We start from the raw sequence: 22,924 nt of genomic DNA, 5'->3' as shown, positions 1-22,924 counted from the left end.
AAAACAGATGACGTCACCTGATGGTGCATGCGGAACTGAACTGTAAGGGCAAATTCGGAGACCAATTTGGAAACCCTCTGTAAAACAAGAGAGTTCTCATTTTGTCTTTTGTTTCTACATATGCTTTCTTATTCAGCCCCTGAAATTCAATGCAAATTGACACATTTAGCTTTCTCCTGAAAAAAAAATTAAAGCAACTCTCTAAGCATTGAAAATAGGAAGCATGAATAGAAGCTATGTACAAAACTATGCTTTTTAAAAAAAAAAATTGGAAAGTGAACACCAGTGCCAGCTGCAATGCTAGACACTGAGGATTTGAAGCAAGACATGGTTCATTCCCAGCTTCAAAGAGCAAAGGAAAATCAGACAAGGAGGAGAACGTTCCAGAAGGGCAGTCACAGGTGTGTCTCCCTGTATCTGGCTTGTCCTGCTACCGCGACTGGCTTCCCCCATCACGGTGTTCCATCACGGCAGGAACATGGGGACCTTGTGTAGCTTTTCTTATGCCAAGTTCTATTGGTCACACGGCTTCCCCTCGGTACAAAGAGCACGACTTTCTAGGAGTGAGGGTTTGTCGGGAATCACTTGGGAGGCTGGCGATCGCAGTTCCCCAGGGACAGGCTGAGGACATGAGTACACAGAGACGGTACTGCTTTAAATGAATAGATCCATCAACCCAAGTCTTAATTGTGGATTAATTGAAGGCCAGACTTGATGGCACACACCTGTGATCCCTGCAACCCAGAGGCTGAGCAGACGGACTGCAAGGTCAGACCAGCCTGGGATATATGGTGAGGCTGTTTCAAAAAGCAAACAAATGAGTAAAAGCAGAATTTCTCCAGGATTCCTAAGTCTGGAGAGTAGGTCATGGTACTTTCTAGAAGGGATGCATGGGAGGAAGGTGACAGAAGGACAGAGAAAGTCTGACAAGTCACCTCCCGAGGCTCCTGCAGGACAGACGCAGATGCTGAAAGACCGATCGCACAGAACCTCAGAGAAAGAGCACCCTGCCTCAGGAGGGCAGCCTCGCCCACCCGCTGACTGCAAGGCTCTGTCCCTGTCCCTGTCCCAGACGCTCACCAACCTGATTAACAGCCTACTCTCTTTGTGATGGAGAAGAGGGGGAGAATGAGTTCAAAACTCTTTCCTCCTGTCCGGAAGGTGTTATCATCCTTGCTCTTCCAGCGAGGAAGCCAAGCTATGAGACGGCTTTGTGATCATGAGGGTCAGTCACAACAGGCCAAAGAAGTAATTCCAGCTGCGTGTGTGATGAATTCCAGATTTATCTTTTAGACACTTCCTTGCCGTAGCCATTTGTGTTGTAAAGTCAGTAGCTATGGACTCACCTTCAGGACACAGAAGCGCAGGGGAGGACTTGGATGCATGTGTTGCTGGCTGCCCTGTGCCCAGTGAGAAAGCAGTCATCCCTGGGGCTAATGGTTGGGAACAGGACACACAGGTCCTTTTTGTCTTTACATCCCAGTTCTGTACTTTGTCCCCTATGACACTGACAAGAGCTCCCAAGCACATACTCCCTTTGACGTTGACCGGAATATTGTCCTCCTCCAACTGTGTGAGAGGGGGAGAGAGTGACATGGGAAGGACCCCGAATGTAGAGCGCAGCTTCCAGTTCAATCCAGCTCCATCTTGCACAGGCTGGTGTGACTTGGGTATGCCCCTCAGCTGCTTCTTCTCAGAAATGGGTATGATAACAGGCACCAGCTTCTCAAGACGGTTTGTAAAGGGGATACCAGCCGTGAAGCATGTCTGTAGGATCAAAGGCATTGGGCAACATAGGGAAGGAACCAGGTTTTGAACATGTAAATCTGTAAGCAATCTACCTGCCAGACTAAGATGGCCAGGTCCCTTGTCTCTTACCTTGGTCTAAAGAGGGTGTTGGCTCTCTGCCCTTGGATATTTCACCCCCTCCTCTCCACATGACTTTGTTTCCCCGTGCCCACTCGAGTTTTGAGTCCCTCGCTATGATTACAAGGAGGAGCGCCACTCTCGAGAGCAGAGAGTAGACAATCTTGTCATTTGCCAGGAATCTCCAAAGCTTTCATTGCTCTGATGAGTGTGGGCACCAAGGCTGATTAGCAACCGCAGTTCACAGCGAAGATTTGTTCTCATAGAAAGTGTTCTCCATCCAGAGGGCTTCTGTGGGGACTGTCGTGTGGCTCCGGTATAATGAACAGCAGAAGGTCTGGGGAAGGACATTAGCACTGTTCATCACTTGTCACACTCAAGGCGCAGAGAGAGAGAGAGAGAGAGAGAGAGAGAGAGAGACAGAGACAGAGACAGAGGGGGAGGGAGGGGGAGGGAGGGGAGGAGAGAGGGAGGGAGAGAGGGAGAGAGAGAGAGAGAGAGACAGAGACAGAGACAGAGACAGAGACAGAGACAGAGACAGAGAGGGAGGGAGGGGGAGGGAGGGGAGGAGAGAGAGAGAGAGAGAGAGAGAGAGAGAGAGAGAGAGAGAGAGAGAGAGAGAGAGAGAGAGAGAGATGGATGAGAGGCAGGCATCTTTCTGACCTTGGAAGCTCTGGAAAGCTTCTGGAAGGTCAAGTGGGTCACGAGCTTCTGCGTGGAAGAGTTAACATTTGAATCCATAACCTCTGTGTTTCCCGTAACTTCATGCCAAGGGGCATCCAATCTAGTCACTTAGACTTTGTAAATAAGAGCAAATACACGGGGCACCAGAATAATTCTGCCGCCTTAATCAAAAGCTTAGATCCACAGAGGCCTTTAGTTTTTGACTTTGGGTAAAAGTCGTAAGGCCAAGCTATTGATTTAAAGTGAAAGAGAAAATTCCTGTGTCTCCTCTTAATGCCAGGTGCAGACGTGCTTTTTAACAACACTTTCCCTTCCAAACATACCCTCAGGAGATTTCCAGGCCGGGCAGGGCTGCTAAGGAGTAAAGGGCGAGGGTCATGCTATGATACAGTGGCCCTAAAACGAGATTATGAAACCGTATCTGTCTGGCAAGGAGAAATGAAAGGAAACACAGAATGTTCTCAAATACATAGAAAGGGATTCGTTTCACAACTTCTCCAAACAAATTCTAAAATATGTGTACTTCTAGGAAGCCGGGCCGCTTGCAAGTGCCCAGCTGCTCGCAGCCAGTTTGTAGCCTTGTCAGAGAGCATGGCCTGACCCACGCGTCTGCCTTTCCCGAGCAAACACGCGCTTTCCTGGTAGTGACCCTTAATGTAGCTGCTAGAAGGCGACTCATGCCGTTGGTGCCCTGAGCACTTTAGCTGGAAAAAATAGATTTCATTGAGCACATAGTCAGCTGTGACCAGATCACGAAGACTACACACGGAGCTCCGTGGAAGCTCTTGCGGGGCTTGTAGCCAGATGGGGAAAGGGTCATGGCTTGTATATTACCGTGAGAGTTGAAATAAAAGTAGCCAAGGTAGGTATGGGAGTTCAGTAAAGGGTATCTAAGTGTTGGAAGGTCAGGAAAAGGTTCCTGCCTCAAGTGTTATCTCAGTGAGGTCCCAGAGATGAGGATGAATGGGGTGTATTCTCTGCAGAAGCGGGGGACATATGGAAAGGAGCAGAAGGGAACAGGTCTGTTGGGGAAACTGGAAGAGGTTCAGTGTGGCTAGTCGAGACAGCTGAATACTGATATAATACTGATTCTAAGTCCAGCCAAGGTGACCGTGAAGCTTAGTCATCACGAGTCCAATTTGGGAAGCGATGCTGGAAAAGTGATGTGGGGCAACCTGATGAAGGTTTTCCACGAGACTGTGTTGCTCCATCTACTATGAGTACGTCTTAGAGGATGCCGCGACTCCATGGGTTCAAATGTCTGACCATTTGTGTGCTGAAAACCATGGCTCAATTATACTCATTGGTGCAGAAGTGATAGCAGTACGCAGAGGTGTCTGCTTAGAGGGGCCTCGATGGGAAGGTGAGGCCATTCTCCTGCTGATGCAAGGAGTTAGTCCTGTGGAGAGCGTAGCTCACTGGCACTTGAGACCTTGCTCTGTTTTTGCTTCTGAGCTGGGGAACTCTCTTTCTAAAAGAGTAACTGAATGAGATTCCAACCTCCAAAATCCCCAATTAAATGGTGGCTTGACCTTCCATTTTTCTACTCTATTATGATTATGGAGAAGCAATACGTGTGCAGTTAAGGAAAACTTAAAATTGAATTTTCAACGTGCATCCTTGGGCCAGTGGTAAAGGTGTGATCCTCTGTTGCTGCTGTGCAGAGGCAGTGATCCCCAACTCCCAGTCAGTCAGACAGTCTGAGGGGTGCCGTTGACGCTCTTCAGCGGTGGTTCTCAACCCGTTGCCTGAGACCACTGGAAAAAAACACAGAGATTTACATTAGGATTCATAAAAGTAGCAAAATAACAGTTATGAAGTAGCAACAAAAATAATCTTATGGTTGGGGGTCACTACTACATGAGAAACTGTATTAAGGGGGTACACCACTAGGAAGGTTGAGAAGCTCTGGTCTACAGTGAACTGTGTCTAAGCTGTGAGGCTCCACAGTGTTGGTGTATTATAGTAGGTATGCTAAGTCCATAAGTCAGGAGCATCTATATATACAATAGTTAGAAAAGAGATGTAATGATTAATGTTGACTTTCAATCTGGGAGGATTTAGTATCACCTAGGAATCCACCTTCTGGGCGTGTCTATATGGCTGGTTCTGGAGACAGTTCACCAAGATAGGATGATCCAGGTGTGCTGCTCCGTTCAGTACACTGGAGTTGCAGATTGAGTCCAAAAGAGAAAGCAATGGAACTCGTCTGTCTCCGCTTCAGGGCTCTGGTGCCATGTGATTAGCTGCCAAGGTGCCTAGAGGCCACTCCGTAGTTGGTGAACGGGGTCAGAGATGCATCTTGAACTCTCAGTCAAAACTGGCAGTGCCATCCACACAGTATTGGTTTTAACAGGCAGCAAAAACTGCAAGAGTTATGGGGGTCATGGGAGCTTACACCAAGTTTTCAAAAGCAACTGAGGCCAGGCAGGGTCAGATTCCATACGAGGAGTCCCCAAGAGGCCATGGCACGAAGCTGCCAAAGTGAAGTCTTAAGAAGAACTGGGGAAACCCAGATGCTGGAGATTCCAAACCATGGGACGTTAGCAAAGAAAGCCATAGGCACCTAGAGAAACCTTTCTCGATGGACCAACTTAAGAATAAGACCAGCCCAAGAGAGAGTCTACATGTGCTGGGCTGGCACGGGAGGCAGAATGTGGTCACCGAAGCCCTATGATTCCATCACATGCTTGACGTGACGCTACGATATTTGGTGTTTGCCGTGTTGGGTTTGGGGACTTGCTTTGGCCCTATCTTTCCTTGTTATATCCCCATTTCTCCCTTTTGGAATGTAAGTGTTTATTTAGTGTGTGTCATTGTTTGCTGGAAGTATCTAAGTTGATTCTGGTGTTACAAGGGCTCAACAGTTAAGAGACTGCCCGGGTCCAGATATATACACATATATTATATATAGAATTTCATTATATATATATATATATATATATATATATATGAAAAATTTGGTGCTATTAAGACTCTGAGGAGTCTTATATGTGGACTAAGTATGTTTTCCATTATAAGATGAGCACGAGACTTTAGGGAATGGGAGTACATACAACGCTATCATTCCAAAGTGATGTGTTCCGGTGTCAGGTTGACAAGCAGTGGTCCTGCAAGGGTTAATCTTGATTGTCATTGATGGGACTTAGACTCCCGTAGGACATATTTCTGGGCATGTCTGTGAGGGTGTTTCTAGAGAGTCTTAGTCCACATAGGAATGGAGGCAGTGCCATAACACAAGCTGGGTCCCCGAACTGCAAAAACAGGAGAAAGAGAAGGGAACACCAGCCTTCCCCTCTCCGCTCCACATCTGTGGATCGTGTCACCATCCACCTTGTACTTCGTCTGCTGTGTCTTCTCCACCGTGATGGACTGTACCCTCAGAATGTCAGTCAAAAGCAGTACCTCTGGAAGGTAGTTCATCATGGATTGAACAAAGCAACAAAACAAAAGTGAACAGGGGAGAGAAAAACAACAAAAGGACAAGAAAATGAGAGGGGGAGGGAGGAGGGAAGGAGGAAAGGAGGGAGAGAGAGAGCTGTTTGACAGAAACAGGAGCCTGGGAGCCGAGCCAGCCTCTGAGGGTGCGGGTAGGAACCTGTCTCCCTCCTATGTACACACCCAGGGCCATTAGAGCTTCCTAGAACTCTCTGATAGCCTGTAAACTCAGTCCACACCTCCCAGGATGGAAGCGGGCCAGGTTGTTTCTTAGCCAAGGGATTTGGATAGCATTGTTTGTTTTCCGAGCTTCAGATTTACCTTCTGCAGGTGAGAGTAATGAGTGCAGAATTGTGAGGCGTGAAAGACACAAATCCCTAAAGCCCTGAACTCTGCTAAGATGTAATGTGTTATCAGTAAATGGGAATGATTATTATTGTTTTTTTTTTGCTAGTTGTCAAATACAGCAGATAGAGAAAATTGGAATGTTTTTAATCATTTGCTAAACATATTTTTCAAGGCAAGGTGGATATTCTAGTTTTTAAAGATTAGTTTAAAGATTAGATTAGAGAGAGTTCTCTCTCTCTCTCACGCACACACACACACACACACACACACACAGAGATAAATAAGATACCTTCTCATAGTCAGCTTTGGACCTTGGCGTGTGTCCACAGAAGGATGAAGCTAGAATGTTCTCGATGGGGAGGAACAGGCACTTAGAAAAGGGGGTTCCAGGCTATGCCTGGTCCTTTCATCCCTTTGCAGGAGCTTGTAAGTTTGATAGTCGTGGGGACCCTGTCGTGCAGATGTGGGGCAGATACCATTTTCTGAAGGAGTGGGGAATAGTGTTTTCCCTGACCAGCTAAGATGGTACCAGGTTTTCCCACACTAAAGGCCTTTGATCTGTTGGGGTGGGCGAGATGGCTTAGCTGCTGTAGGTACTTGCCACCAAGGCTGATGACCTGTGTTCCATCAGAACCCACATGTCAAAGGAAGAGAACCAATAATCTTAAGTTGTCATCTGTCCCCCCCACACATGCTGCAGCACAATATATATATATATATGGGTTGCATATATGTATGTATGTATATGCATATTCACGACAAATAAATGTAAAAAAGCTTTGAAGCAAAACAAAACAAAGGCCCTTGATTGTAGCACTTCCCAGCTGCACTGAATGAGTTTTCTGAATAGATTTTGTCTTTATTTTAATATTCATATTTCATAGAATATGCATTCCACAATATTGTGGATTTTTGCAGTACTTTTTTTCCTGAAAGCATTGCATCACTTACCATGATTACTGATTTGTGTGTGTGTGTGTGTGTGTGTCCTATCAAGACCTAGACCCCAGCCCACGTGTCCTGGACTGACTGGTTAACCCTGCACGGGGCTGCCTGAGGAGGCCAGTCCAGCCTCTTTGCAGCCTCCTCACAGCTGCCAGAGGGGCGGCAGTAACTCCTCCAAAGCTGGTGGGTGCTCGCAGAATGCGGACCAATTTGTGTAGCCAAAGCAAACAATCTCTAAGAAATAAATCTACCAGGGGAGGAGGAGCGCATTCCAAAGACGGTCAGGAATTATCTCTAGAATATTTATTCTTTTACGTTCTTGGCACTTCCTTCTCCAACATACAGGCTGGCTTCCAGGGGATCATCTGTCAGTTGCTGCCCTCCCCGCGTGAGGACAAGACAGCCTTGCCTCTTTGTTCTGCCATGAAAGGCACAGGGAACCCATTCAAAGTAGTTCTGCCTTGGAGGAGAAACTGTTTTCCCTGAAGTATCTCTGCGCTGGGGCTTTAGATGATGGCAGAGCCGGTGCCAGGCACCTGCCTGTTGCCCATCCCTATGTTCTCCACCCACTCCCAGAATTCCGCTTGCTCTTAAACCAAAGGGCAAGGTTGGAGGTTTGGCAGAATCAGTGAGTAGGGAGAAAAATGATTTATCTGTTTCTTCATCTAACTGAGAAACTAAAACTTCATCCATACGATAGATGTCTTCTCAAGTGGTATGAATAAAATGTCAGCCTTTGGGGGTCAGATGAAAAGGGCAGAATGTTCTAGAATACTCAAGAAAAACAACTGAATCAGAGATCTGTGTATCAGCAGAGGGAAACATCAGATTTATCATCAGGCTTGATTCTTTTCAAGCCTATTTCCAGGGAAACTTGGGCTGACTTGCTGTCTAAACATCCTGAATCCAGGATGGTGTCTGAGTTAGTCCCCTCCCTGTCCTTGGTCCTCTTCTCCTTCCTCCAGTTTCTGTGAGTGTCCTTCCCTACCTCTCCAGTTCTGCTCTCCCCATCTCTCCAGTCATGACAGGTCACGTGTGTGCGTGTGTGCATGTGTATGTGCATGTGTGTCTGTGTGTATGCATGCGCGTGCGTGTGCATGCGTGTGTGTGCGCGTGCGTGTGCATGTGTATGTGCATGTGTGTCTGTGTGTGCGTGTGTGTGTCTGTGTGTGCGTGCGTGTGTGCATGTGTGTTTGTGTGTGTGCATGTGTGTTTGTGTGTGTGCATGCGTATGTGTGTGTGTGTGCGTGTGCGTGCGTGCGTGTGTGTGTGTGTGTGTGTGTGTGTATGCTATGGACCACACTTGGTTTGTGCAGACAATACTCAGGACATCCCACTATTCCCTCTCCCTCTCCCCCACATGAAGACTAGATAAACTGAGGCTTATAGCATTTGGAAGATGGATGGAGGCTCTGTCCACTGTGAAGAGCCGAGCTGAATCTCCAGGGCAGGCCAGCCTCTTCCCACGCACGTGTTTCTCCACACATCTTCCCTTGCATCTCTCTCCACAACTCCTCGGCTTGCCTTTTCTTTCCTACTCTCCAAGACCGTCTCCTCTGCCAGGCCACTGCGGGCATTGCTACACTTTGTGATGCGTTCCATGACTGTCGTTGGTTATGGTTTATCAGACGCTAGGACTTGATCTTCACAATCCCCTGATGGAGACATGGCCAGGCTTCAGCCTAGGGGAGCAGTCTAAGAGGTTGAAATCTCATGGGGCTAACTGCTCTTCTGTCTCAAAATTCAGGGCTCTTCTGGTATTCACATTGCACTGAGCTCCTTTGTAGGGACTTTCCAATGTCAAAGTCATGAGTACGCCCCCCGCTGGGGGCGTCCCCTACCTGTGAAAATGCACTCTGATACTTTGAATGTTAGAGATTTTGTTGAGTGTGGATATTTGAAAACTAATCTTTATTTAAACAAATTCTATTGAAATATTATTTAGTTTGTCTCCCCAGAGGGTACCTCTTTTGCCTCTTGGTCCCACTACCTACAGCAAGAACCTCCTTCAGGGTCAGGCTGTGTGAGCTGGGAACAGGACTCCCAGATACCTACCTTCTCTGATCCTCGTCCTCACTGCTTTGGTTCGGCCCCACATCTTCCAGAAAACCTGCCTGATCAGAAGGGCCCAGGGAGAGCAGGTGAGCACCTGAGGGGGGGGGGCGGGGAGGACAAGACATCACTTGCTTTTTGCCAGAGGGGCCACAGTGCTGCCGCAGACGGGTTGCCGCCCAGCTGCTTTGAGGGAGTTAGCATAACGAAGCCCTTTTCTGAGAAGGGGGCCTCTTCAGGACCCGACTTCCATGGATCCCCCTCCTCTTTGGCCTTTAGGAAAAGAGAAGGAACATTTCGATCAAGGTTTTTCTTAGAAAAGCCCTCCGTGGACCTGTTATGGGAAACGAAGCTGGTTTTGTTTTCTTTGATTAATCACAGTGTCCTGTTTCCAAAAGCAAATGTGGCCTTGGATCCTCCAAAAGAGCACAGCCTGTGCTGTGAAGGAGTCCCCAGGACCCGCGCAGCCCCGGTCCTCTCCCGTTGCGGTACCTTCCAGGGAGTTCAGGTTACTCCCCATTCCCCTTTGTGTTTTCTGCCGGTAGGAGCCGGGAGAGGTCTTTCAAGCTTTCTTTACAATTCCTTGAAAGCTGAAGGGAGGACGCCAGCAGTGAATTATATAACGGCAAAGCCGGTTTAAAGCCACAGCGGCTTCCTATGGGCTCGGGATAGTTCCCGGCCAGTTTCTGTTTCTGACCTTACGTTCTGTGAAGAAGATCAAGGAGACCCCACCCGTCCTCCGACCCCTGCCCTCCCCTCTAGCTACTTCCTGTTCTTTCCTTGGGAGAAACACAGTTCCCAGGATGATGATGGGGCGGGGAGGGGGGAAGAGGAGGTGAGTGACGACAGTGGACAGCAGTAACAACAAAAATCTTCCAGAGCCCTTTCTGAAGAAATCTTGCTCGCTAATCTTGGGGGTGCAGCACTGTTATTCTATGAGAAAGGAGAAGAGGGGGAGAAACAGTCTCAAGCATGTGGAAATCTTATAAATAACCAGCCCGGCTTTTTCTTTTCAGGGGAGCCCCGCCCTTTAAGCTCTGCATAAACCCCGGCTGTTTTCTTTTATCTGTAAACTAAACACCCTTGAAAGTGTGTCACGTGCAGCCTCCATAGCCCCTCGATTCCACCTCCTCTTTGTTCCTGTTTTAGAGATGAGGAAACTGAGACCCACGGATTCCATGGCTTGCCTGGTATCCCAGCCCACCAGATTGTCAGCTGGCATTGCTGGCATCACCCCAGGAACACAGCTCCTGGCCTCTGGGTAGTGATTTTCACCTAAGGGCAATCTTGCCTTGGTGGGGGGGGGGGAGGTTTCAGCAACATCTGGAGCATGTGTGTGTCCATCCGTGTCCTTGTTCATCCATTTGTCCATCTGTCTGCGTCATGTTTCCAAAAGCAAACATGGCCCTTGGATTTCCCTAAGGAGCACAGCATACGCTGTGAAGGAGAGGGCCTGAAGCAGCTCCACACAGCCCAGGCCTCAGGGACTAGCCCTTTGGCCTGTAGCTTCCAGAGAGCTCAGACTACTCTTGTGTGTTATTCCACCAGTAGGGGCCTACAGCTGACACGGTAGTAGAAGGAGACTAGGGATACTTACACATGACCCCCACCACGCAGACGGCCCCCCCCCCCAAAATGCACGTAGTGTGGATCCCGAGAAGCCTTGGTCCGTACTGTGCTAGACAACTGAGGGGAACTCTCAGCTTTGAGGGTTGCTAAGAGCTGTTCTTCCTCGCAACAGGATTGGCCTCTCTCCAAAGGCTGCCCGAAGAATCAAAGCCACCGTTCTGAATGCCCTCTGGCTATGGTCAAGTGTTCCCCACCACCAAGTTTACTGCAGGGACACCCAGCAAGCTCATCAGCTGGATCCGACGTTTTATAATTTATAGTCACAGGGCGCCTGTCTTCATTTAGCAGCAAAGTCGGCTGGCATCCATCCTGCCAGGGAGGAAGCAGTTACAGAAGAGGCCCTGCAGCCCAGGCCAGCTGACAGCCCATGGTATTTGGGGATGGCTGGTACTCAGAGGCACCTGGGAATAGGCCCGGCCTAGATGGCGCTGAGCACGCGGTACCCCTTCAGACCCATCCGTCAGCAGCAGGCCTTGCCAGAGGATGGCCTATTGAACATTTCCAGGAATAGCGCTGCCAACCCTGTCAACTGCTTTCTTGGAAATACACTCAATAAGGATGGCTGTCCTCCAGCAGGCAGAGCAGAAAGCCTGGCCTGGACCACAGCACCAAGAAACGGCAGCGCCCGGAGGCAGGCTTCCTCAGAACTTTGGGAATGGGGTCTGTTCTTGTGGGGCTCCTTGGGGGACTTCCAGCAGTTTCTGGAGTCACTCAGGGTGGAAGGAGATGCGGAATGGCCTGCAGAGCTCTTAGTACCGATTTCTTCAGACAACCTGGTGTCCTTCACAGGCAGAAGCTGGTTTGTTGTTTTTTGTTTTTTGTTTTTTTTCAAATAGCAGCAGGCAGGAGAGTGGAGGACTAGAAAGCCAAGTCCCTCAGCAGTGAGCTCACGTGACCTGGCAGTGCTTGCCTGCACACCTTTTCTTGTATTTCACTCTCAAGGACGACCAAAGGAGCTCCAGAAAGGGAAATTCTTTCTTCTGAGAACGTATCAAATACAAGACAAAAAGGAAAGGAAAAGGCTTATAATTTAATTGCCTTACTCCAACTATATGCAAAATTAACCTTTTCTTTCACGGAGGCCTGATATGCCTGTTGGCATGTGGTCACCCTGCAACCTCCCTTGGCCTCTAGGATGGTTCAAGAAGGGGCATGAGGGGTGTTGTTAAATTCAAAGGGCTTCCTATAGATCCAGCATGGGTATCGTGCATAAAGAGACCCAGAACTCTCTAGAGCACCTGGGAACTGCTTAATCATATCTTTTAAATTATGAGAGAATTACAGAGTTTGTCATAGAACAGCCTTTTATTTTGAAGAGACACAAGCAAACATTTGAGACCTACACAGAGTACCGTGAGTTAGGGAGTCACACAGCCAGAAACTGTGGGATTCCCAGTTTGATTTAAATTTTGGCTAAACAAGAACTTACCTTTTGACATATGTCCCAAGTATTTGTTGTTTATTCAAAATTCAGATGAACTGGGCAGCATTTGTTTCATTAAATGATCAGTTTGTTAAATTATGACAGGAAATAGCAACACAGAATCAATTAAAAAAATTCCAGACAAGCAAGGGGAAGGAAGGAAAATGGAACTCAGGAAGAAAGAGAAAGACCGGAAAGAAACAGAGACAGGCCGAGTGCAAGAGAAATAGCAGGCTGAGAACAGAGGTGGAGAACAGAGAGCCTCTCTGGAGGATAGGAACAGTCTGGAAAATGGTGACATTTGCACAGCACCATCCCTGGGAGATGCTTTTGGGTTGGCTCGGCATCTTCTGATGTGTCCTGTCTGGTGAAGCCCACAGCCACCGCTAGAGAGAGGAGTCTCCAAGCTGTGACTGCATCATCTACATTGACCTTACAACAGATGAGGGTTTTCCAGAGACTGACCTCCTGTATTAGAACCCTAGGCACCAGGCCAAACCTGAAATGGTACCCCTGTGCTAGGCCAGGTGAGCAAGCTGACCTCTGGAAGCAGTCAGCTTTCCCTAAAATACTGAGAGTCATAGCAATGGATAGGTAGAGTTTCGGTCTGTCTGGGCTGGCATGATCAGGTCCCCGTTTTTCCTGCAAGGAAAGTGGCTTTGAGTGGCAGTCCCCCTGTTAGTCTTGGTCTGTGTTCCTGAAGCCCACCGACTGCCTACACTTCACTAGCTGGAACCTTTTCTACAGAGACACCTGCACCCCCCTAAGAGTCCCCGATAAAAACCTGTGTGACTTTTAAACGCCTCTTGTCAAATACTGCTATTTGATAGGGTGAGACCAGATCTTAGACCCGATCCAACGGCAGGACAGGCTCCTTTTACTTCTCCCCACCTCTCCTTACACATCGTGGTCACTTTTTAAAGAACTGGAATCTGAACAGTCGAATGTACTCATTCGCCACAATTCCGTGGAACGTTTCCTTGTTGTTGAAGATGACTCGGGACCCTCCAGCAGCTTCTGCCTCAGGGCCATCGTCTTGAGGAGCAGAAGTCCTGGCGTCCAGCGGCAGGCACTTCTTGAGTTGCTAGCACCCTTCTCTTTTACCCACAGATGGAGGTCAGGGTGGCCTAACCCGGAGACGAAGGCTTGGCAGGCTTCTGAGGGTGGAGATGGGAACTGGGCCTTCTGACAAAAAAGCCTGCACAGGCTGAGCCTGCCAGCTCCTGTAAGTCCTGAGAAGTTGAAAAGAGACTGCCTTGGGTTAACCCTTGCCATTTGGATGTTAAATGCATACCCTCCCAGGTCCTCGAGGACCCGCCCTTAAAGGAGACTGGTTGACCTTTAGTCTCTATGTCCTGCATCCCCCACCCCCCTCCAGCATCCTGTGTGTGTTGTGTGTGTCTTAAGTATTATTTCTCAGGGTCTCATCCACTGTTTTTTGTTTTGTTTTGACACAAGATTTTCCACTGGCCTAGAACGTGACAAGTAGGCCAACTTAGCTGGCCAACAAACCCTACGGAACCCCTTGTTTCTGCTCCCCAGCCCTGGGATTACAAGCATTTACATCATGTCCAGCTTCTTAAAGTGGCTCCTGGCATCCAGTGGCTTCTGGCCCTCATGTTGCCAAGGCAAGCAATTTACCAACTGAGCTGTCTCTGCTTTTTTCTTTTCTTCCTCTGCTTCCTAGCCAGGGGATGAGCAGTTTGCTCCGCCATCCGCACACCTCCGTTGCAAGCCAGAAGCCATACAACGCAGGGCCTAACAGCACTGGGTCTTTCTGATAATGGGCTACAACCGTGAGGCATCACAAACCTCTTGGCTTGAGGGGTAATTTGTTGCAGTGATGGAAGTCTGACTCTCATGCTGGATTGAGAAGCAGGTCCCACTGTAAATCCCAGGGGAGAGCAGAAGAGACACGCGGAATGTCCCCCTGTGCCAAGACCCTGTTGTGGGCACTGGGGACATTCAGGCCAGCCACATAGGACAGACAGTACCGGGAAACAGCCAATGTTTACGGAGAAGCTGTTCTGACTGCATGATCAGTATCCCAATCAATCTTCAACACCTCCTTCAGGGAGCTGATATCATCACTGCTCGTTAGTATTATTGAGAATGATAAGAACATCAGTATTAGTAGGAATGAATACTTATTGCCACATAATTTCTAAGACAGAGAAGTAATGGCTTCCGCGATTAAGCTGTTGCCTGGGAAGTCAGTTGATTACCGAGTGGGAGGGCTGAGATTCATTTCGGGACTCTCTTACCTCTGGACCCGGCGCCTTCTGTGCTGTTTGTGCCACACCGCAGGGCCTGAAGCGCAGCTGCCTTGCCCACCACTACATGATGCCGGGCGAGTGACTTCACGCCCCTGTGCTTTCTCGTCGTGCGTGGAGAAGGGGTAGGAACGGCGCCTCACTCACAGAGCTGTGGAGAATCAGTGAGCTTACGTTAGCGACTGTTACCACTGCTACTGATGCTCTTTAATTTTAGTGATTCCAAAGGAGCTGGTTGGGCATGCCAGCTGTCAGTGTTGCCTGTCTGGAGGGCACAGAGGACACAGGTCTTCCTTTCCTGTCTTCAGCCTTTCCATTCGCTAGTGAGCGGTTATTTGGTCCTGAGGCAGACAGTCCAAGATGGCTGCCTCTAGGCCAGGAGGACCGTAAGTGGAACACCGGTTGTAGGAGACTGTGCTTTTCCTTTCCATTCAGGTTCTGCCAGTTGAAGTGTTATCCAATAATAATGACAATAGATCACATCCTCTAAGGCATTACCGGATCCCTTTCTGTATCACCACAAGCAAGATTAGGAAGTAGTTAATGGAACCATCTTTACACCTAGCTAAAGAACTCGGGCCCAGAGGTGCAAATTGACTTGTTCAAGGTCAAAAGGTGGGTTTGCTGAAGTCCAAACCTCAGCAGAAGGCGTCCCAAGGCATATTTGTATGCTCTGTGCTTACTTCCCAATCTCTGTGGTTTCTGTGTGACTCACTGCCTGGGCAGTACCCGTATATACGTCCACTTGTGAATAAGGTTCCCGTATGCCACAGAAAGCACCAGATACTCTCTGTGAAAGAGTTACCGTGAAGAGAGGATTTCTCTAAGTTTATTCTCTGTGTCTGTTGGTGATGGGTACTAGTCAGGGTCTGTCCGTGAGACAAACACAGTGCTGTAACAGATACGCCTCCAGAGCTAAGTGGGCTATCACAGTGAAGATTTCCTCCCAGAAAAGCAGAAGGAAGCCTTCCTTCAGGTGCTCACTCAGGGATCCAGGCTGTTTCCACCTTGTGCCTTGTCCCCTTGTTTCCATGGTCACAACCAAATGAGATGAAAAAAAAAAAGAATAAATGCCCTGGCCTGCATTACGTATACCTTCAGTTTCCTCATTAGCCAGAAGAGTGATGTGCTTCCAACCACATCAGGTAAGGAAGTAGAGGAGCAGCGGCCTCTTCCTTCCCAGATCCTCCTCCGCCAACTCTCCCTCCGTGAGCAAGCCTCAGTCATATCCCAGGTCAGGAACCAATGCTAGTGACTTTACAAACCCCGAGAAAGAACCTTCTTCTTAGCCATTATGGTCGCATATTTATTTGATGGAGGCTCCTTTAATCTGTCTTCATCCAATAAATATTTTTCTAATGTTCCCTCTCTCTCAGGCATTTTATTTCTGGGGATATTAGTGAATGAAACAGGAACATACCACCCGTTCAGAGAGTTCGCCTTCTCTTAGCAAATAGGGAAGACATGCAATAAACACAGGAAATAAGAAAGGAGGCTGGCTTGTGAGTTGTTGGGTGAAAAGGTGGAACACAGAACAGGGAGAGAACCAATATGCATGTAAGTATACATGTGCAACTCTATGTGTGTGTTCGTTTGCGTGAGTGTTAATGACTATGTAAGTGTTTGAGTGTGTGCAAGTGTTTGTGATTGAGATGATGTGCATGCATGCATATGTGTATGAAAGGGTGTATGGTTGTGTAAATGTGTGTAAGGGTGTGTATGTATGTAGTGTTTCTGTAATAGGCAGTGAGCCTGTGAAGTGTGTATGAATGTGTATGTGTGCACATGTGTGTACGACTGTATAAGTGTGTGTTTATATAAGTATGCAGAAGACATATTTGTATAAAAGTGTGGGCCTGTGAATGTATGTATGTGTGTGTTTGTATGTATGTGTTACTGTATGTACTCATGAGTGTGTAAGACTGTATAAGTGTGCATGGATGTGTGCATGTGGAAGTGTGTATTTAAGTGTGTGTATATTTGTAAGATGTGTATATGTGCAAGTGTATTTGTGTGTGTGAGAGAGATTTAACTGTATGTGTATGTGAGTGTGTATGTGTGTATAACTATATAAGTGAATATTTATGTGTGAGTATATGCATGTAAATACATGTGTATGTGTGTGTGTTAGTGCGTGTAAGTATGTGTGAATATGGATGTGTGTGTGTGTGTGTGTGTGTAGGGGAGCAGTTTTAAACATGGTGGGCTAGGGCAGGCTTTCTGGGTCGGGTCACACTGACTTGGGCCTCCATTCTGAGAGCCACTGCTCTGGGAGATAAGCGCTATATTTTCAATGAGACTCTGTTTTTGTTTTCATGATGCTGGAGCTCAACCCCAGGGCCCTGCACCTGCCAAGCAAGTGCTAACCAAGTGCTCTGCCACTCAGCCCCGCTTCCGGTTTCCTCCTCATGTTAGATCTTCCCACCCCCCCAGGACCACCTGCCCTGATTCCTCACACAACAGCCACACAAAATTACAAGGCCTAACGCAAAACCACAGGTTCTCACTCAAAAGAACAGAGGAGAAATGGGCGTTTACTGAACTGTAAACAATGCCATTGAAAAGTATTTTACTATCGAAAGTTGATAAGCATAATAACATTAAATAGCTACAGATTCTTTTTTAAAAAATATTTATTTATTATGTATATAATATTCTGTCTCTGTGTATGCCTGCACGCCAGAAGAGGGCACCAGACCTCATTCCAGATGGTTGTGAGCCACCATGTGGTTGCTGGGAATTGAACTCAGGACCTTTGAAAGAGCAGGCAATACTCTTAACGGCTGAGCCATCTCTCCAGCCCCTAGCTACAGATTCTTAATGGAAAAGAAATATTCTGAGGTCATAATTCTGTGTAATAAGCAATACTTTACATCGTTGTGTTGGCCTGGGAAATCACAAGCCGTTTCAGGCTTGTTTTCTTGCCTATTCATTCAAATGGTGACGTTCATGCATTTAGCAAATTCGTTTTCAAATGACGTCATTGAAAGCAATGCCAGTTGCTGTTGGCCAAGAGAAAACAAAATACTTTCCAAAAAATTAACTTTGATAATAAAATCCAATACCGGTGTTCCTGGAACAGGTGTCATGACTCCATAGGCTAATGGTGTCAGGTTAGAGTTCTGAAAAAATGACTTGAAATATGAATTTTAGTAAACCTTGCGGTGATAACATATGTGGGACTACTTTTCTGAAAGATTTAGCTCTTCTTACAGTTCAGCTTCAAATATTTCAGTATTAATTGTTATGTTTTCTGATAGATCCTGAGATGTGTGTTACTCGGGGTCGTCATGGTTTGTATATAACTTAAGATTTTTTTTTGTATGTGTCCCCAGTGGCTGAATATCTTCAGACACCAGGGAAATTAATTCAAAGGATATTTAGTCAGTAACTGCCAGTTCATCGGAAACTCTGTATGAAGTTGGTGTTTCATTGTGTCAGACAGAATGATCTTCATATTTAAATTCTATTTCCAAGCCTGTCGAAGTGTGGCTTGTGATCCGCCACCGGTTCTCAAAACCAGAGGTTCTAAACAGTTGAAAATAACCGAAACAGTCTCACTATGTAGCTCAGACTATTCGGAAACTCACAATCCTCCTGCCTCTGCTCAGTGAGTCCCGGGGTTACCCACCACACCCCTAGTATCCTTTACTGGCACGTGCCTGTGAACGTTCTTATTTTATAATAACTTACTGAGGAACTTTCTCCCTGGGCATCAGCAGCCACTGTCCCGGCGTTCATTGGAGAGTTACTATTTGTCCGGATGCCAGAGGGAAAGGCATGGATGGGCAGAGAAGCTGTGTCCATCATGCTCGCCACGCTGCCCTCAGAGGATGCTCTCCCCCCTCCCACAGCTGTTACTGCTGCTGACCCCGCATCCGCTACTCCGGTTGGTACAATCCCCTTAGACTCACTCAGGCCCCGCTTGTCAATCTTTCAGCTTACACGTGGGTCCTACCATTGTTATACTCACAATCTGAGCTTGCACGTGGATGGTAGCTTTCTGTCACTATAACAAAATGTCCCCCGGTGATTAATTCAGGGAAGAGAGAAAAGTTCGTTTTAACCCCCAGGTTTGGAGTTTCTTCCCCATCACCAGGTGACCCCATTACATTGGACCTGTGATCATAGTGGAAGCGTGTGATGGAGTAATTACGTTTTCACATACAATATCCACAGTAAAGCGTCTACTTCAGTCCAGGAAGTCTTACGTACCCCACCTCTCACTGGATGGGTATGTCTATCAAAACCTGTTCTCTAGGCAAAGGTCCGGGGTGCGGACTCTGATGTCATTCATTACAGTCTTCACGGTGCACTTTGAGTTGCTCGGCTCGTTCATCCTGCCATAGCACAGCCTCATACGGTTTGGCCAGTGTCTTCTCGTTTCCTGCTTCCTCTGCTAACCGTAGATTGGCTGTGTCTTTGCTTTTCCCTTTGCCTGTCTTGTAATTCTGTTTTTACTGAAACATGTGTTCATGTGCTGCATACTGTCGGTCTGTGTCTGTTGGTGTTGCGGCAGTAGGGATGTCTGGCTCGTGAGGCCTACAACACTCGTGGCCTGGGATTTTATGCATTAGATTTGCTGACATCTAGACTAGAGGCAGGGATCACATCTGTCTACGTCACGACGGTGTACTCCAGGCCTAGAGCAGGGCCTGGCATGAAGAGCATGCTCATTTAAACTTCGCTGAAGAAAAAAAATACAGAAAAATTAAATATGTAATTGTACCACTATTTTTTTCTTTCTTTTTTTTTGGAAAACTTTTCTTTAAGATTTTATTGATTATGTATACAGTGTCCTGCCTGCAGGCCAGAAGAGGGCACCAGATCTCACTACAGATGGTTGTGAGCCACCATGTGGTTGCTGGGAATTGAACTCAGGACCTCTGGAAGATCAGCCAGTGCTCTTAACCTCTGAGCCATCTCTCCAGCCCTTGCACTACTATCTCTGAAGTTATTCATTTTTTTAAAACAAGTCATGTAAAGCTTATGTTTGACCACACTTTAAAATGCCCATATAAAAAGGATGTTTGGGATGGGTTACCTTACTGCGAGACTGACATTTTCGGAAAGCGGCGGGTGTTTGTCCTGTGGCTTCACGCGTCCTCGGGCACGTTGCCCCCACCCCAGTCTGCAGAGGCAGTTCATGGAATACATGTCATCATCATTCAATACTTATTGAGCAGACCAGGGGCCACCAGGTGTGAGACCGGAGGTGGCAATGACACCACCACGTCTGACCCATCAGAACAAACAGAGCTGGAAAGTCAGCGGGAAACAGACCCACCGATTCATAACATAGGCAAGTACAGATCCAGAACGGCCCGAGGAAGGGTGTCAGGGGCAAAGGGGGAGACCCGGAGGCGCGCCGTGGCTGTTCCAAACCAGCACACATTCCTCCCGACTGTAGGGTCAGAAAAAGCTGCTGCCCAGACCCTGTCTGGTCTCAGATTCCAGATAAGGCTTAGAAAGGTAGTACTCTGTAAAAGGAGTATTACCAACCCTGCTTTAAGAATTTTTATTATGGAGAACTGTTAAAACTGGAAGAATGGATCAAGAGACTAGCAGAAGATTAGAAAAAAATAAAGAATTAGAATGGTGTGATCCAAAGCACACATACTCAGCACCCGAGAAAGGACAGATATGGTAAAGATTAAGCATCTTCTGTAGGCAATGGTGTTAGGATCTCTCCAGTTGGGAAAACCGTCAACTCAGGACTCGTCAACAGGAATGAGGAGGGAGCAGATTTTCAATCAGGAAGTAATACAACATACACGCCGAAAGTTAAGCAAGAAAGTCATCTCAACTGGTACATACTCAGGTCTTATGAAGAGCTGGAGCCCTACTCAGGTCACCTGAACAATCACCTTGGGCTACATTCATATTAGATGTCTTTCTTTGGGGTAACTGGGATGGCCAGGACAACAGAGGCACGGGAAGCAAAATGGTAAGGCCACCATTCCTGAAAGTTGCCGAGGAGCCAATAGATTCCATAGTGGGCCTGGTGGGAACACTTTGACACTAAGAATAAAGATTGGGTTGTAGGCTGAGGAAGGCTTGGGAACATCTGGTTACCTCCAATTCTAAACATCCCATGTGAGTTTATTTATTATATAAGATCAACAATCGACCCTCGGTTTTTAAGGCAAAAGAGCCAGAGATTATTTATGAGCAAATTTCCAACAAGTCCCAGAAAGTCGATTCACAGAATAGCTGCTGTTTTTTTTTTTTTTTTTTTTTTTTTTTATTGCTGTCTTTGGTGGGGACTTTGCTCAACTCTTAGAGGAACAATTTTGTGATTAGCCTGAAAGAAGGTTGCTTGTGGTGAGGTTAGGGTTTCCTGACTGCCCTGAGAGTAAAATGCTCTCCTTGCTGAAGAAAACAAGCAGAACAGCCCAACCCTCCATGACTCTTTCCAGAACCCTCTGTGGACAACACATGTCCTAGAATTGCAGAGGCCCGGAGCTTGCAACACGTATTCCAGGGATAAGTGTGTACAGCTCAGCTGTGGGAGCCTCTTTGTGTGTGTGTGTGTGTGTGTGTGTGTGTGTGAGAGAGAGAGAGAGAGAGAGAGAGAGAGAGAGAGAGAGAGAGAGAGAGAGAGGGTACATAGAGAGAGAGGGTACATAGAGGTTTCTAAGCTGATACTTGGAAAATCTATTGATGGAGCAGAAGTCTAAGGTACATGCTTGTGTTTGCCTTTCAAGTCCTTGCTGAGGACAAATAGGGCACCCTCTGCAGCTCTACCCAAGAGGAACTGACTATGTCTATTTTTCATTTAATCCATAAGGGAGAAGCACCTCAACACCCAATAAATCTTCTTAAATGTATTAAGTGGAAAGTAATGGCCGGGCGGTGGTGGCGCACGCCTTTAATCCCAGCACTCGGGAGGCAGAGGCAGGCGGATCTCTGTGAGTTCGAGGCCAGTCTGGTCTACAAGAGCTAGTTCCAGGACAGGCTCTAAAGAAAAAGCTGCAGAGAAACCCTGTCTCGAAAAACCAAAAAAAAAAAAAAAAAAAAAAAAAAAAAAAAAAAAAAAAAAAAAAAAAAAAAAAAGGAAAGTAATGAAGAAAACATCCGTAAATGAAAGAGAAGTAGCCTTTTCCCTAACAGTCCTCCCGTAGGACAAAGTTGCAGTTTTTATGTAATGGTCTTTTTTTTAAAAAAAAAATGACTTTTTTTTTAATCTTATGTACACTAATGTTTTACCTTCATGTATGCCTTTGTGTGGATGTTGAGTTCCCTGGAACTGGAGTTATAGATAGTTGCGAACTGCCATGTGGGTGCTAGGAACTGAACCCGGGTCCTCTGGAAGAGCAGCCAGTGCTCCTAACCACTGAGTCATCTCTACAGCCCCTTAACAGCCTTTTGACAGCCCCCGCCAGCTCACTGTCCAGACCCATAAAACTGGAATGCTGACTCTGGCACCTGGCACCTGTGGGATCTGGCAAGCTTTCTAGATTCTATAGGCTTCCATCGTCCCATCTGAGAAATAAAGATAATAATAGTACCTATTTAAAGATTAAATGGGAACATCTATGGAGTGGCTAGCTCAACGCCTGGCACGCACCGGGGCAGCTGTAACTGTTAGGATTATTTATCACTAAAATAAGGGAGCTGGGGGTTCAAGAGATGGCTCAGCAGCTAGGAGAACTTGCTGTTCTTACAGAGAACCTCAAATGGATTCCTAATACCCCTCCCTACCCACCCCCGCGAACACTTCCCTCCTCCCGTGGTAGCTCATGACCATCTGTAACTCCAGTGCCCTCTTCTGACCTCCTTGGGCACACTATGCATGTGGTATGCATATACATACATACATACATACATACATACACATATATGCATGCAACACACACATACAATTCAGATGATCTAAAATCAGGGAGTTTGGGAAAGTTCGCTGGTTAGGAGATGTTAGTGTTGTTAGCTGTTATTCCTAACAGCTGAGCCACACCCCAGCCTCTCCTTTGCACTGTGAAGAAGTTTCTGGAGAAAGATGGTGGTGACGTTCGCTCAGCAACATGGATGTACATAACTCTATGTAAAAGTGGTTTAACATGCTAAGCTGTATGTTCTGTATATTTTATAAGATGAGTCAATGAATTAAAATTGAAGCTATTTTTTTAAAAAAATAAACAGGAAACAGACAAAAACGCTTTGGGAGTTTTATTCACCATGAAGTTTAGCCTTGCTAAAACTTTGGTTAATCACTTTGGTAGATCACCATTTGGGCTGTAAATGTCCGTTAAGGTACATGTGGTAG

Source organism: Arvicola amphibius, chromosome 17, assembly GCF_903992535.2.
Source record: "Arvicola amphibius chromosome 17, mArvAmp1.2, whole genome shotgun sequence".
In the NCBI taxonomy this organism is placed as follows: domain Eukaryota; kingdom Metazoa; phylum Chordata; class Mammalia; order Rodentia; family Cricetidae; genus Arvicola; species Arvicola amphibius.
This window is presented reverse-complemented; position numbering follows the sequence as displayed.